General features: G+C 41.9%; 1 protein-coding gene across 3 annotated transcripts in view; it reads right to left on the bottom strand.

The window, feature by feature from the left end:
* The window catches only part of HYCC1 (hyccin PI4KA lipid kinase complex subunit 1), an 81604-nt gene extending 66130 nt beyond the window's left edge, over window positions 1-15474 (bottom strand). For 2 of the 3 annotated variants that reach the window (XM_077811386.1, XM_077811388.1), the window contains exon 1: window positions 15416-15474. The gene's annotated coding sequence lies outside the window, so the exon portion shown is untranslated. Of the gene's footprint in view, window positions 1-10153; window positions 10198-15415 lie in introns of those variants that run through there. The other variant, XM_077811387.1, reaches the window with a different exon arrangement.
* Window positions 15475-15818: the final 344 nt, after the last annotated feature.

Here is a 15818-nt window from a genome sequence, read left to right as displayed (position 1 = left end):
TAGAATTGTGAGAAAGTTTTGATGTGATCTACCACACAGCCTGTGTTTTGGTAGCCCAGTAAAATGACATACCAAAGTAAACTTCTACATTAGACAGAGATAAGCTTTGTCAACATAGGGGGACAGCTATATTAAAAAACATTCGGTTGGGGAATCCTTAAATTTCACAGTATTTCCTTTTGTTCTTTGCACTAAGTTGACAGAACCTACCATTAGCCTCTCAAAGTGAAGGGGGAGAGGAGGAGATAAGCACTGCCACGCTGCCTACTGGTACATAAATAATGACAGATTTTCCTCAAAAAAAAAATGGTTAAACAACCCCCTTATTGCTTTCATGGTGCCTTTCTAACAGCTATTTCACAAGTTTAGAGACTGAGGCCTGGTCTACACTACAAAGTTAGGTTGAATTTAGCTGTGTTAGGTCGATTTTATAAGGAATGAGTCTACACAACCAATCCCGTTCCGCCGACCTAAAGGGCTCTTAAAATTGATTGCCGCACTCCTCCCTGACGAGGGAAGTAGCACTAAAAATTGACCTTCCTGGGTCGAAGTTGGGGTATTGTAGATGCAGCACTGTGAAATTTGATGGCATTGGCCTCCGGGAGCTATCCCAGAGTGCTCCAATGTGACCACTCTGGACAGCACTTTCAATTCCGATGCACTAGCCAGGTACACAGGAAAAGCCCCAGGAACTTTGAATTTCATTTCCTGTTTGGTCAGCGTGGTGAGCTCAGCAGAACAGGTGACCATGCAGTCCCAGAATCGCAAACAAGCTCCAGCATGGAGCAAATGGGATCTGGATCTGATTGCTGTATGGGAAGAGCTCTTTCTCGCTGGCATAGAGTGGCTACATGAGCGATCTTACCGTGGCACAGCTGCATCAGGACGGGGTAGTTCACTAGTGTATTCACTAGCGTAGACAGGGCCTTACTGTATTCCAATTCACTAGCGTAGACAGGGCCTTACTCACACTGAATAGGACCTTACTCAATCATACTGATTTCAGTGCAACTCCTTAAAAAGAGTTAAGAGTGGCAAAATCTGGTACTTACTAGTGTTATCACCTAATTAACATTTTGTTCATATTCCCCAGTTTGATTCAGAGGCTAGCTTGACTGCTAAAGATAGACAATAGAAATTATTGGTTTCTAAGAGCAGAAATAAAATTCCAACCAAAGGGTATAAAAATAGCTAGTGTTCATACTTTTGTGAGGTAGAAGCTAAATTCTACCTCTACTTCAGATGCAGGCTAAGGGAAAAAGCAAGATAGCAATAAGAATTGATCTAGTTTCATTTCAATACTCCCTCCCCGCCCCCCATGTCTGAATTTAACATTTACAAATTTATTTCACTGTACCACTAAAAAAAGGTTAAATATGCACTCCATTTTACCTTCTGTGGTTCCTTCTTCATATGAAAACAAAAGATATCTGAATCCTGTGCTGCTTTTAAGTTCATACACCATTTTTGTTACCACATTCAGGAGGAACTACAATGGTTCAATTAAGTGAAGGGGAGACAAGCATAAATTTCTCTACTTAACTTCCTTGGACATAGCTTCATGAACACAGATGACTGAATACTGTCCAAACCTCTGTAAATACAAGATAAGCTCTAGACCATCTTTGATTTATAAATACTGTTAGTGCTGTATAAAAAATGTTTATGTTTGAATACATTAGTAGGCTTGAGTTAAACATATTTTAAACTAAAATAGCTAAGAAAATACTCTATTGACATAGGAGAACTAAGTTGCAGGAAAACAACAGCCCCTGAATAGTTGATAAATGCTGCTCCCCCTTTAAGTGGTACTTTTATCTGTTGCAAACAGAAGAAACAGCACCTTGAACTCGGACCTTGGCACACAAAAATCTTTTCAGTTTTTTAAAGTTGTCTTAACCTTTGAAGGGCACTGGATATAGCAGTAGTGTTCCCATATTAAAAGAACATTGGCAATATTTTTACAAGATAGTTGTTTCCTTTTTTGTATAGGCCACAAAGAAACATGAGTCACCAAAAATTTCTCTGTACTTCAGACAGTGCAAGCTATGTTCCACAATATTATTAAAATAATTTGGTAAATAAATAAATAAAGAGTTAATTGTATTTACAATGCCACTGAAAGGACATTTTAGGAATAAAATTCCTTCTCAGACTTATACAGTCTGCAAGGTATGTTATCTGTATGTAAATGACTACTCCAAGAAGATAGCAGGTGGCATATCTTATAATGACCTTTGCTATTATCAGAGGAAATTACTCAGCCAAAAATAAGCTGCTACACCTAAATGGTAGGGCAGATTCTAAATTATCTCATCACTAGTGTGTACTCCCAAACTACTGCGTACTCCCAAACTACTGCAAGGACTGGTGAAGTGCCTAACTTTCAGTCTTGTGCTTAAGTACTAAGAGCGGAAGGATGACCCATTATCTATTTCTCGACCTCACATCCTCTCTCCCACTCCACACCTCTCAAATCCCTAATCCCAGCTCAGAATGATTGATGTTGCAACCTAATCATATGACCCATTTTCTCCCTTGATGTCGACTGTATTGTGGCTTTCTGTTAAATTACCACTAAGAAGGAAGTGTTTCTAAGAAGTAGTTACTAGAAAAGTTCTCGTTTGTATAAAAAAAACCCAACAAAACAAAAACTACTTTAACAAGAGACACTTCCACATCCCAAGGTCTATATTAATAAAGCATAACCATTGTGCCTTCTGAGATTCACTGATGTTTGAAAATATCTGTAGCTCTTCAATAATTCAAATCTCCTTTCCTCTCCACATGTCCAGAAGAGATAATTTGCATATTAAAATAGAATTAAAATCTGAAATGCTCTAACAGTTTCCTTATATTGGAAATATTTCAAAACCATGTTTTATTAGGTCAGTTTAAAACTAAAAAGTTAAGCTAACTTTTAAAGTTTTGAATGCCAAATAATACTCTACAAGTACTCTTTTGAAACTGAAAACAGAAGAAGTCAAAATGAAGAAAGTGGGGTTTTTTTTGTATTACTCTGACACCGGAGTTAGAGTTTCATTTAATTCTATACTGTGTGTGTTACTCAAAATGGCTTTAAGTTATTTTAATAGTGCAAATTACATAAATTAATTCCAGAATATACTTGTTAGGTTTAAGGGATTTTATACTATTGCTGTAAGTGAAATTCTCCAGTAGGGAAATTATAATTTCGATTTACCGTATTCTGAAATAAAAGAAAAGCAATTAAGTGATTTTGTGTTAAAATGGGACTTTTAGTAAGATTCCCTAAAGGCTTCCTGTTTCGTGTAATAATCTTAAGTGCCTCTATTAATTTTTTACAAGGTGAAGCTGTTTTTTATACACAATCCATCATCAGGATGAAGTTAATGCCTTGGTGAAGCACAAACATTTATCCAGTGCAAACAACAGGAAGCCATAAGAGACAGCACGGTTTTAGCATTGAAGTGAATTAATTAGTATTTGTGCAGTGCTTCAAACCATACTGTGCTGTTTTAATTGAAAGGTTAACTTCTAACTTTAAAGAAAAAAAAACCAACTTACCTCTTATACAGAATGAATGTACATCCACAAAAAACAAAGGAAGCTAATAAGCATATATAAAAATGCCTTCACTAGCGTAGCTGTTTAGCCATATTACTTTTATTTTAATTTCTCTGCCATGCTTTCCATGCAGTATTTTTTCAGGGGGTCAAATAGGGAGGAAAATGTCTTCTTGAGAGATAACCAACTTTCAATCTTCCTCTCGCTAGGTCATATCCTCCACAACAGTGGCCATTTAGTTTCCTCTTTCTGTAGTTCCTATTTGAGCCTCCACTCACCGTCTCAATCCATAAAATGTAATAGGATTAAGAGATTGTCTACTTTTCACATGCTATCTTGGTGGCTCCACCTTTGATAGACTGTTACTATGAGTAAGGCTGCAAGTCTGTCACGGAGGTCACAGATTCCGTGACTGTCCATGACCTCTGACTTCTGCAGCAGCCAGTGCTGGGCTCAGGGCTAGGATGGTGCTTACCTCGAGGTGGGGGGCTCCCCAGCTCCCGACTGGCATCTCCCTGCAACTCTCAGGCAGAGGGGCCAGGGGGCTCCATGTGCTGTGGTTCCTGGCCAATGGGAGCTGCGTAGCCAGCACTTGCGGTGGGAGTAGCACACAGAGCCCCCGGCACCTCTGCTGCCTAGAAGATGCAGGGACACACAGAGGTGAGTAGGAAGCCTGCCAGCCCTTCCCACCTGCCCACCCCCCAGCACCAGCGCCCCCGAGCACCCATGGCCCCCCCACCTAGAGTTTTAGTTAGGGCTATATAGTAAAAGTCATGGATAGGTCACTAACTTGACAAACAACCCAATTCTACTCCCAGTAATCTTAAAATCACAAAAATACCTGCACAGAAAGTCATTGAAACAGAACCCATCACCTATTCCTTGCCACTACTATGATGACTACAATAGGCTGCGTCCCAGATGTTAACACTTGCTTCCTTGTAATATTCATTTACAATCCAAGACACACTATACTTTTGGTCACTCTTTCCAGTTGTAATGCCTCAGGCAATCAAGTGCTCACTAGTTAACATGGTGATGAATGCAAAGAAATGCCTGTCAAAGACCAAAACTAAACACAGCAACTTTACCAGACTTTAAGCCTGCCTACTACTTTTTATGTCTTTGGTTCTGACTGAAATTCCAATTAGGGCAGATACTGCACAGTAGATTTAAAAAATGCAAGAAAAAATTCAGTTCTAGTAGAGCAGCATCCAGGACATTAACATGACATGAACCGAAAGTTTACCATAATTGACAGAGTACACCCAGAATATTTCACTGGTTTTTAATGTTGTGCAGTAGATGCAGTAGTTTTTTGTTGTTTTTTTTTAAGTCACACACAACCAGGCCGATTAGGCATGAGGCAATTCTCCAAAAAGGGAGATATTTCTGGGGCGTAATGTGCACACCCTAACACACACCCACAACATATCATTTGAGAGTTTATTTTATATACATTTTGATCAGGTTGGATATGGAGCTGTCAAGTGGTGCTATAAGCCTGTAGGTGAGGTGAAACAATGGTACCCAAAATGAGAAAGTGTCTTTTTTTTTTTGCACAGTTCCAGAAATACTGCAAGATGGCTATGATTACAATTCTTACAGTTTAAGTTAATTTCAACACCTTAATGTGTCATTTATTGGTCAAAGCTACCAAAACTACAATGTGTTAAGATTTTTATTGGTTTTGCATGGACAAGTATTTTTTCCAGAAATGATCAAGGTGGTTATCACGTGGCTAAAATGGCAATTTTTGTGATACACTAATATGAAGTGTTTTCACATCACATATTCTTAATTGTCAAAAGTATCTCATAAGACTATAATAATTTTCTATATATTCAGTTGAAATTTGCTGACCAGATTAGTCTCATGCTGAAGGTTGCGCAACAGTAGTAGAACACTACGTGCCCATAGATTGTTCTGCATAATGGGTAGTTACAAATGTATATGAATTCTTAATGTAATGCTCTTCCATTAATAAGTAGTTGTACATACAAATGTAGCATCTAGTCTGCCCGGTAGAACATTTTAATTTGTAATTGCCTATGTCTGCAGTACTAGTCTTTGAAATATTCTAAAATTAGGTTTTTAATTCAGTGACTCTTATGCACAGGTCAGTATTAGTGTCAAAGATGACACTACACAGCTTCATATTATGAATATTCAAAAGCTATGAAAGAAAGAAATGTCCCAAGAAGTAATGAAGACAAAGTCCACAAACAAGTCCTTGCCTCTGCACAGAAGAGGGATGAAGTGCCGGTTACTGCTCTTACCAACCACATCAACAATATGACAAATTCATCTCACCCTGAGTCACATCCAGAGGTTCTTATCAACGTATTTACTGGACTGCATGTGACATCAGATCTACAAGAGTCTCAACTGAAAATAGCAGATGTTGGTAAAAAACAAAATGGAGAGATTTGAGAGAATCATAGAATCATAGAATATCAGGGTTGGAAGGGACCCCTGAAGGTCATCTAGTCCAACCCCCTGCTCGAAGCAGGACCAATTCCCAGTTAAATCATCCCAGCCAGGGCTTTGTCAAGCCTGACCTTAAAAACTTCCAAGGAAGGAGATTCCACCACCTCCCTAGGCAACGCATTCCAGTGTTTCACCACCCTCTTAGTGAAAAAGTTTTTCCTAATATCCGATCTAAACCTCCCCCACTGCAACTTGAGACCATTACTCCTCGTTCTGTCATCTGCTACCATTGAGAACAGTCTAGAGCCATCCTCTTTGGAACCCCCTTTCAGGTAGTTGAAAGCAGCTATCAAATCCCCCCTCATTCTTCTCTTCTGCAGGCTAAACAATCCCAGCTCCCTCAGCCTCTCCTCATAAGTCATCTGTTCTAGACCCCTAATCATTTTTGTTGCCCTTCGCCCTTCAAGGTGCACTTGATTCTGATGGGGGACACAGCTTCCTCAGTCATCAAGAAATCTGGCATCAAAACATCTGCTGACACAGCCAAGACGATTTAACAGAAGACAACCACCAGAAGCTATCAGTCCAGAAATTGCAAGATGCAGAACAGATGCTTCAAAGGCAACTATTCTTAGTTACCCAATAGGACTTGTGCCTATGTCCCTCTTCCACGCTGATGGATCAATAAGAATAGACAAGGCTGAATTAGGGTATTAGCTGGAAGCTCAAGCTGAAATAATCCATGAGCTACCAGCATGCAACAAAGAAACCACAGTGTACATCAGAGATGCCATGGCAGTCATACAAATGATGACTGGAAACTTAATTCCTCACATTTGAGGAGTTGGCTGCTGAGTACTTGAGGCAGGTCCTAAAAGGATTTGACAAAGCTAATTCCATAATCAAAAGTTTTATTGTTGTCATATCTGTCAAACTCTGAAAACTGCAAGACAGCGCCAGGCAGCTCTAAGACTGAATTTAAGATATGCCAGGTGATTGGTGAACACCAGTGCCTGTGTCTCCATAGCAAATGTTGCTAAAGGTAGCATCTAACAAGCACTTACTTGTATAATTCACTTGTTGGAGGCTTTTCTTGTGTCGAAATAGCAAAGTCCATTACCAGTAGAGGTTTTGAAGAAGCTTAAGGCTTGTACAATACTGAGAAGGAAGCAGACGCAAAGAAGCTTCTGCATGCTATCTATGCCAATATGCTTTTGGGCCTCTTGCTATCAAAGAAACCATAGTAGTTAGATCACCTGGTACACGTTTTGGTCCTGGCTGTTCACTACTTTCCAAAAATGGAACACACAGATAACATGTGGATTGAAACAGGCACCATTCCCAGCTTAACTGACAAGTGTCACCTCAGACATGCCACCTGATTTCTGCAAAATGCTTCCAGCTGTATGTGCATTAACAGAATGCAACTGTCATCCCTATCTGGTATTGGGAAAACAATATTTAATGCTGTCAAACAAAGAGAACTTACCATTCAGAAATCTTGCCAAATTGGTAGAAAGTGATGGAAAAGCTGCAATTTCTGCAGCAAAGATCCACCCTTACACAATAAATTTTCATTCTGGTTGCTTTCCCCTGTCCAAGCTGGATAGACCCCTTTTTCCTAGGGCCCACTGCCCAAGCCTTCTGCTCATCAAGCATCCCCAGCTTTGATCAGTTCCCATCAAAAACTTTGTACTAGTTCCCTCTACTGGGTCTCCTGAAGTTCAGTCTTAGGGAACACCTTTCTTGCTGCTTCCTGTCCAAGTCTCAGGCAGATCTCTCCTGCACCTCACATACTTGACCCCAACTTTCCAGGTCTCAGACAACTCTGACATTCTAATCTTCTTCTCTCAAGGCCCAAGTGCCTTCCTTTAAGCCAGGGGTGGGCAATCTATGGCTCAGGGGCCACATCCAGTCCTTCAGACGTTTTAATCTGGCCCTCAAACTCCCACCAGGGAGCGGGGTCCAAGGCTTGCCCCACTCAGCTCCGGAAAGCAGGGGCATGTCCCCGCTCCAGTTCCTAAGCGTAGGGGCAACCAGGGAGCTCTGCATGCTGCCCCAGCCCCAAATGCTGCACCCGCAGTTCCCATTGGCTGGGAACCGCAGCCAACAGGAGCTGCAAGGGCAGCACCTGCAGACGGGGCAGAGCAGAGTTGCCTGGCCATGCCTCCACATACAAGCTGGAGGGGGGACATGCCTCTGCGTCTGGGAGCTGCTTGAAGTAAGCATCACCCAGAGCCTGCGCCCCTGACCCCCCTCCTGTGCCCCAACCTCCTGCCCTCCGATCCCCTCGGTCTCAGCCCAGAGCACCCTTCTGCACCCCTAACCCCTCATCCCCAGCCCCACGCCATAGCCCACATGCCCAGATGGAGCCCTCACACACACACCCCAACCCTCTGCCCCAGTCCGGAGCCCCCTCCCACACTCTGAACTCCTCATTTCTGGCCCCACCCCAGAGCCCTCCCCCCCACATCCCAACCCCCAATTTTGTGAGCATTCATGGCCTGCCATACAATTTCCATACCCAGATGTGGCCCTTGGGCCAAAAAGTTACCCCACCCCTACTTTAAGCCTAACAATGGGTCCTCTGACCAGTCACAAGTACACAGGTCTCTTCCCTCTTAAAGGGCTAGTGTCACCTTGTGACAAGGTATCAGCCAGCAGCTAGTTATAGTTTGATACTAGTGAAACTCCATCAGATGGGGCAGAGCCTCAGCTGGAGTATGTTGTCATAGTTCTACTGACATCAATGAAGCTATGACACTTGATACCAGTTAAAGATTTGCCCTTGTTTGTTTATATTCTGCAATTTTTAATCATACCTTGACTTGTCAACAAAGACATCAAATGGAATAATGTAAGAGAAACCCATAAAGTTGCTTACAGTACCTTTACAAGTGCCTACACAATGAAGACTAACTTCCATAAATAAGTCCCATTTAATAAAGTCACCAATAAATTGATCACATTTAATAAAGTCACCATCAAATGGGAAAAATTGATCTTATGCCCTCTCACTTGTTTATTATGTATAAAGAAAGCCTAAAGAGGTGGGGGAGGATGCTCCTCCGCTTACTTTCATTTTTAATAAGAAATTTAAATCTTGTTCAGATTGTAAGGCTATGGTCAACTGGAGCATTAGCCAAATAACGAAATCACAAGAAATTGAAGCACTTGAGAAGCAAAGAATTGTTAATGAGACAGTTAAAAAAATGCTATATGGGGATAGTTTGTCAATGTCTCTTTAGTTCCAATACCTAATACCTGTTGAAAGGAGGTTTGTTTTTGTTTTTTAAATGAATCAGCATTCCACTCCTTCAATTCAGGTGACAGCTCAAAATAAACTTCCATAAGTGCCTTTCGCAGAGGGGCTCTCACTCCAACAAAACCGGGAAAGACCAGAGATGACAGCCCTAATATTTCTAAAGTAAAACAGGTTTCAGAGTAACAGCTGTGTTAGTCTGTATTCGCAAAAAGAAAAGGAGTATTTGCGGCACCCTAGCGACTAACCAGTTTATGCTAGTTCCCTCTACTGGGTCTCCTGAAGTTCAGTCTTAGGGAACACCTTTCTTGCTGCTTCCCGTCGGAGTCTCAGGCAGCTCTCTCCTGCACCTCACATACTTGACCCCAACTTTCCAGGTCTCAGACAACTCTGATGTTCTAATCTTCTTCTCTCAAGGCCCAAGTGCCTTCCTTTAAGCCAGGGGTGGGCAATCTATGGCTCGGGAGCCACATCCAGTCTTTCAGACGTTTTAATCCGGCCCTCAAACTCCCACCAGGGAGCGGGGTCCGATGAAATGAGCTGTAGCTCACGAAAGCTTGTGCTCAGATAAATTGGTTAGTCTCTAAGGTGCCACAAGTACTCCTTTTCTTCTTAAAGTAAAACAGTCTACACACAAAAGTTGTGCCAATTTCACTAAATCAGTTTAGAAACATCCTTTACAGGCCACCAAGGAAAAGACAGACTCCAATCATCCGTACAAGAGGACACTACGCATGCACACATACTATACAAAAACAAAGTTGTATTCAAAGAAAATTCCATACAAAGATCTTGGAAGAAGAAAAAAAAGCAGGTAAAATACAGAGCTTAAATTTTAATGTCACTGAAGTCCAGACTAATTCATTATACTGATAAACATTTAAGTTAGTTTCCCCACAAACAGCCAGTGCATACCTGTTACCCTTTACTGAAGTCTTAAAAATGGCTTTACACATCTCCACATCCTTGCCTAGGGAAAAAAAGGATGTAAGCTTTAAAAAGAATCTTTCTGATATTATATAAATTAAGGCAGAAACAGTGGATTATGAGGTTTAAAAAACAGATGACTACCCAATCATTGTCATTTCTACAATGCTGGTCTAGAGTCACCAGTTACATCTTGATTATTTTGCTTAAAACAGTTCATAGTCTTTTACATATGATTGTACATCACTGAGCACGAGGGAGCCCTGATTTTAATTATGGCCGCTGGACACCTCTATAATACTAATAATAAATAAGTGCAATGGCATTAACAAGTCAAAACCCACAATTTAGCTGAGCAGTTAGCATATTATAATCTGATACTATCTCTAAGAAATAATTTCCCAATACACAGCACCAGGAGAATCAAGTCAGATCTGCTTTTCACCCACATCCTCATCATGCATTGGAAACAGTCTTTTATATAATATCACTTACACCATTGTAAATTACTTTATACACATTGGTTGAGCCAGTTTTCCAAATTTAAGGGGTAAAAACAGAAGAAACTACAATTTGGACCCTGCCTGCTAGATTCCAATAAAATGTTAGAAGCAGCATGTACAGTATAAAGATTAGTATAAAGTATAATTATATGATTATATCATGGTACTTCATATCAATACAGTTTGAGAGTATCTTGTTTAAAGTAGTATAAAGTATAATTGTCTTTATCTTGTTTAAAGTAGTATAATTGTACTTTATAAATAAATAAATTTATAAAATTATAAATAAAGTAGTATAATTGTACTTCATCTTGTTTAAAGTAGTATAAAGTATAATTATATGATTATATCATGGTACTTCATATCGATACAATTTGAGAGTATCTTGTTTAAACTTTATGCATATTACTTCTGGAAGATAGAATGCTTGACAACTAATGCCAATCTTCGAATTATACTCCCTCCAGAGCACAGTGATTCACACATTACCTGCATAAACAACATATTTTGGGCACAATCTTGTGGTCCCGAGATTGACAAAATTCCACATTGACTCCAGTGGGTGTTACCTTCTATAAAGACTTTGGGATCAATCCATTAATGATTGTCAGCTGATCAATTAATTTAAATTGTCCAGAACAAGAGCAGTGTCTTTTCAAGAGCATGTTTTTCTAGAGTGTCTAGTGTAATTCTGATAGGTGCCCGAGTTCTAGTGTACTTAATACATCCAGCAATTTTAACATTCAAGTTTCAATTAAAAATGTAGATTTCATTTTAAAAGCTCAAGTATCAAGTGTGCTCCCAATACCTTAACTTTTAAAGAAAAACTCTGCTTTAAAATTGTTTTTCCCTGTTATAATTCATGCGAATTCCTCAAAACTATGCATCTGCTATTATGGGAGGCATAATTAGTAAATATATTCTATACATTTAGGCCTCATCTTAACTAGGAAAAAAGGTGCATTTTTAATGAGTTAACCACCATGTCCTACACTACAGCTGCATAGCTACAGTGCTCTAATGTAGATGCTTCCTGCAATTTATGGTGTTTTTCCCGTTCACGTAGGTAATCCATCTCTCTGAGAGGCAGTAGCTAGGTTGATGGAAGAATTCACCTAAGTTTTAGGTGTAGATCAGGCCTAGTACAAAAGTAAAATCATTGTGCAGACAATGTTGTTGTAGCCATGTCGGTCCCAGGATATTAGAGAGACAACAAGATGGATGAGGTAACATCTTTTATTGGACCAACTTCTGTTGGTGAGACTCATAGAACTTTAAGGCCAGAAGAGACCATCATGATCATCCACTCTGAGCCCCTGCACATTGCAGGCCACAGAATCCCATCCACCCACTCCTGTAATAGACCAATAACTTCTGGCTGAGTTATTCAAATCCTCAAATCATGATTTAAAGACTTCAAGTTACACTAGTTTAAACCTGCAAGTGACCCTGGCTGCAGAGGAAAGTGAAAAACTCCCAGGGTCTCTGCCAAACTATAACAAGACTATAACAGGGTTCCAAAAAGAACTAGATAAATTCATGGAGGATAGGTCCATCAGATTTTGCAACCTTTTGACTGGCACCTGGCTCAGTATCCAAATAACCTTTCGTTGTGAGGCAGACAACACAAAAATGACCAGACAGAGACATAAGCATCTGTTACCACCTGCCTGAAAGGAACATGCCCAAGGCATGCACATATCACAACAATACTGTTCAATTTTGTACACAAAGAAAACAGTTCTATTATTAATAATTTGTATTGCAGTACCATGGGGGGGCCACCCCAGTCATGGGTTCTGGCCAGTCCCATTGTGCTAAGCACAGTTCAAACAAGACGTTGGCGTAAGTCCCTGATCTTACAACAACTTAAGCACATGCGCTGCTTAACTTTATACACTGTTAGTAAAGTTAAGCATTTGTTTAAAAGTCTTTACAAGATTGGGGCTTAAGGAAGTAAGTATCCAGCTGTTCCTGCTTATTTGTCAATCTTCCTGTGGCACAATCTCTTGATAGAAACAAAATGAAATGGGGGAGGGGAGCCAACAGGCAGACCAAAAATATATCACTACCACCAGTGAAAGCGTAATACAGGAAAAAAAAAAGATATTCCTTTAACAGTTTTATCTATTAAAATGCACCTCAATACTGAAATCAAAAGAACTACTACACTTAGAAATACAGCCAACAAAACATTCTAGTTCAAGATTGCCATAAGCTTTGTTAAAAACTTGTTATCTTGTGACTTGTATTTTTGGTATCACACACAAAATAAAATCTTAATTTGGTACAACACAAAAATAAAATCTTCATTTTGGAAGAAAGATTTATGCTGTGTTTTCTTACAATGAAGGAAAGTATGCCAAAGAAATTAAGACAAAGAAATTGTGTCCCTCAAATTACACTTAAAGTATTTTACTCTTAATAAAATTTCATCTTAGGAATTAAAACGCTCTGGAAATTAAACCAAGCATTATAGTGGTATTCCCTATTGCCAAAGCAACAAAACTGAAGAAAGATTTCACTTGCAAAACAATAGAGAACTAAACCTGATATGTTAGAGGAAAGATATTCTATGAAGAGCAGACTAAAGCACTGCTTCTCAACCCACAGCCCACTTGCAGCCCAGTCGGCACACAGCTCTGGCCCATGTGACACCCTCAACTCCACACAGGTAGTATATACATTGTATGGATGTGACGCACATAACACAAAGGGCTGAATATGCAGCCCACAGTGGTAAATAGATTGAGAACCACTGGACTAAAGCATATTCCAAATGTATGTATTCATTTGTTAAAATCAGCTTGTACCCCAAAAATAGACCACTAATCTGTAAAAAGAAAAACCTTCAAAAGGGGTCAGTTTCCACCATCCTATTTTATAATAGCAATGTTTGTAAAATCTCACTAAAATAACTACCAATGTTACATCACAGTCTGCTTCACAAATATTCTTTAATATATCATTTATTTGTTCCTATTTTGAAGTCTGAACTTGCAGCCATCAAGACTACTCAGAAGTAGCCATTACACAGACACCTGCATCTTTTACTCATCCATTTCCTTCTTCTCAAAGAACTAACTTCCAAAACATTTCACTGTGAACAATCTAAATTGCCAAAGTTAGTATCAAATCAGAGAAGTCACACAAACCCTCCAAATATGTAAAAATATAGCAATCAGCCATTTGACACTTCTGAATGGAAAATCCTTCCAAAGGCTTTTCAAGGCAGAGATACAATTAGATGAGAAGAGGGATAAGTTCAGTGGTTTCCAGGGTTAGAGACTTTTTTTTAAAAGTCTATAGACATTGATCTCTGCCTTTCAAAAAATGTTAAGTACACAGCACAAAATTTAAGTTACCTGAATTTAATATGCAAGAACTGGATAAGGAAATCTGCATAGCGGCAAACCCAGCCACCTACTACCTAACAACTACAGCTCTTTCTGCTACCTTCACATCCCGTGCCTGAGTGGATTGAAATCAATGCAGAAAAGGAAAAGCAGTGGAGAGATTAATGAAAGCAGATTAATTTTCACTAATGTAACCAGCACAGCACTAAATTCGTTTTTAAATCTTTCCATAAAAAGTTATAATTACAGATGCTTAAACAAAAACACAAACAGAAGTGACAGAGGAAGTAGAGACTAATAACTGAGCATAAGAAGCAGAAATTCTACAAGTAACAGCACATCAGAAGTGACATCTGAAACACTCATCCTAGTGTAACAGAAGAGATAAATAGCAGCAGCCGTCTTTGTCTTGTCTGTAGCAGACTGCAAGCACTCCAAGGCACAAGCTGTCTTTTCTACGTTTTGTGAAGCAAGATGGATATGTACAGCTATTTATGAATAAGCAGTCTCAGCAAGACCATCCCCTTATCTCTCCAGCTCTTCCCCATGACCCCATCTCTGTGTGAAAGGAGACCAAGAGACTCGGGGACTCTCAACCTGTGAAGATGTGAACAAGAGATCAGAGAGTCACCAGTGCTGATAATCAAAGTGCCACAAGGCAACATACACACACACACTCCACAAGCCCTCTCCTAAAGCGAAACACGCGCAGGCCGCTGCGCCAGACTCCTCGGTTGTGAGACGATGGGCAAGTGGCTTAGGCTGTCTGTGCCTCCGCTTTCCCATCTGTCCGGGAGGGGTCCCTAGCTGCCTGTCGGGGCGCTGTGCGGGCACATAGCGGGGGCAGCGCTCCCAGCCCCGCCAGCCCCAGGCGCTGCCCGGGCGCGCCCCAGCAAACGCCTTGGGGCAGAGACCCTCTCTCTTCCCGCTGCGAGGGCGCCGGGAACACGCGGCCCCAAGCCCGGCACAAGCGATCAGGTCAGTCCTCGCCGCTGTGATGACCCAGGCCAGGCGGGGTCGGCAGGCTCCGCAAACCGACCCCTGCTGCCGGCTTCGAGCCGGGGGACCGTCCCCGCCGCCCCGGGTCAGGGCGCCCCAGCACGGCCAGCCCAGGGCGCCAGGCCGGGGCAGCGGCAGCACCAGGCATCCGCATCCTGAAGCCCGTCGGGCAGTGACAGCTCAGCCCCAGGCGCGGCGGCGGGGAAGAGAGGGGAACTCCGCTGCAGGGCGCGCCTGACAGCTCTCGGACGCGGGACTGGAGGGAGCCGGGAGGCCGCCGGTACCTCCCCACGCTGCCGTTACCCGGCGGTTCCGACAGTCCCAACGGCCAAAGTCTCCCAGCCCCGCCAAGAAAAGTTCCCTCAGCCCGAACGCCCGTTAGTCAGACTCACCCCTCCCGCCCAGCGGCTCCGGGGTCCGCCGCTCCCTCGTCCCGAGACGCCACCGCTCCTCCGCTCACTGACTTACTAGCCTCGGGGGCTGCCTGGCGCCGAGGGGGGAAAGTAAGGGGCCAACCCCGCCTAGCCTGTCCCTGCCTGGCTGCGGCGTCAGCCAATCCTGAGGCGGCGAGCAGTCACGCTAGCCTATGGGATGGCACAGAGGGTGGGATTTAGAACGGGCTCCTCCCTCCTTTTTCCACTGGTTGGAGCTGTCCTGTTCGAGCGGGTGGGGGGAGAAGAGGGAGGAGGCGGAGTGTGTGGGCGGGACAGGCTGTGGGCGTGGTTTCCAGACTTCTTTCGACATCTGATTGATAGCAGAGGGTCCATTCAGCCCCCAGTGTTCTGGGGTCAGGGG

This window comes from Eretmochelys imbricata, chromosome 2 (genome assembly GCF_965152235.1).
Source record: "Eretmochelys imbricata isolate rEreImb1 chromosome 2, rEreImb1.hap1, whole genome shotgun sequence".
Lineage (NCBI taxonomy): Eukaryota > Metazoa > Chordata > Testudines > Cheloniidae > Eretmochelys > Eretmochelys imbricata.
This window is presented reverse-complemented; position numbering and strand designations above follow the sequence as displayed.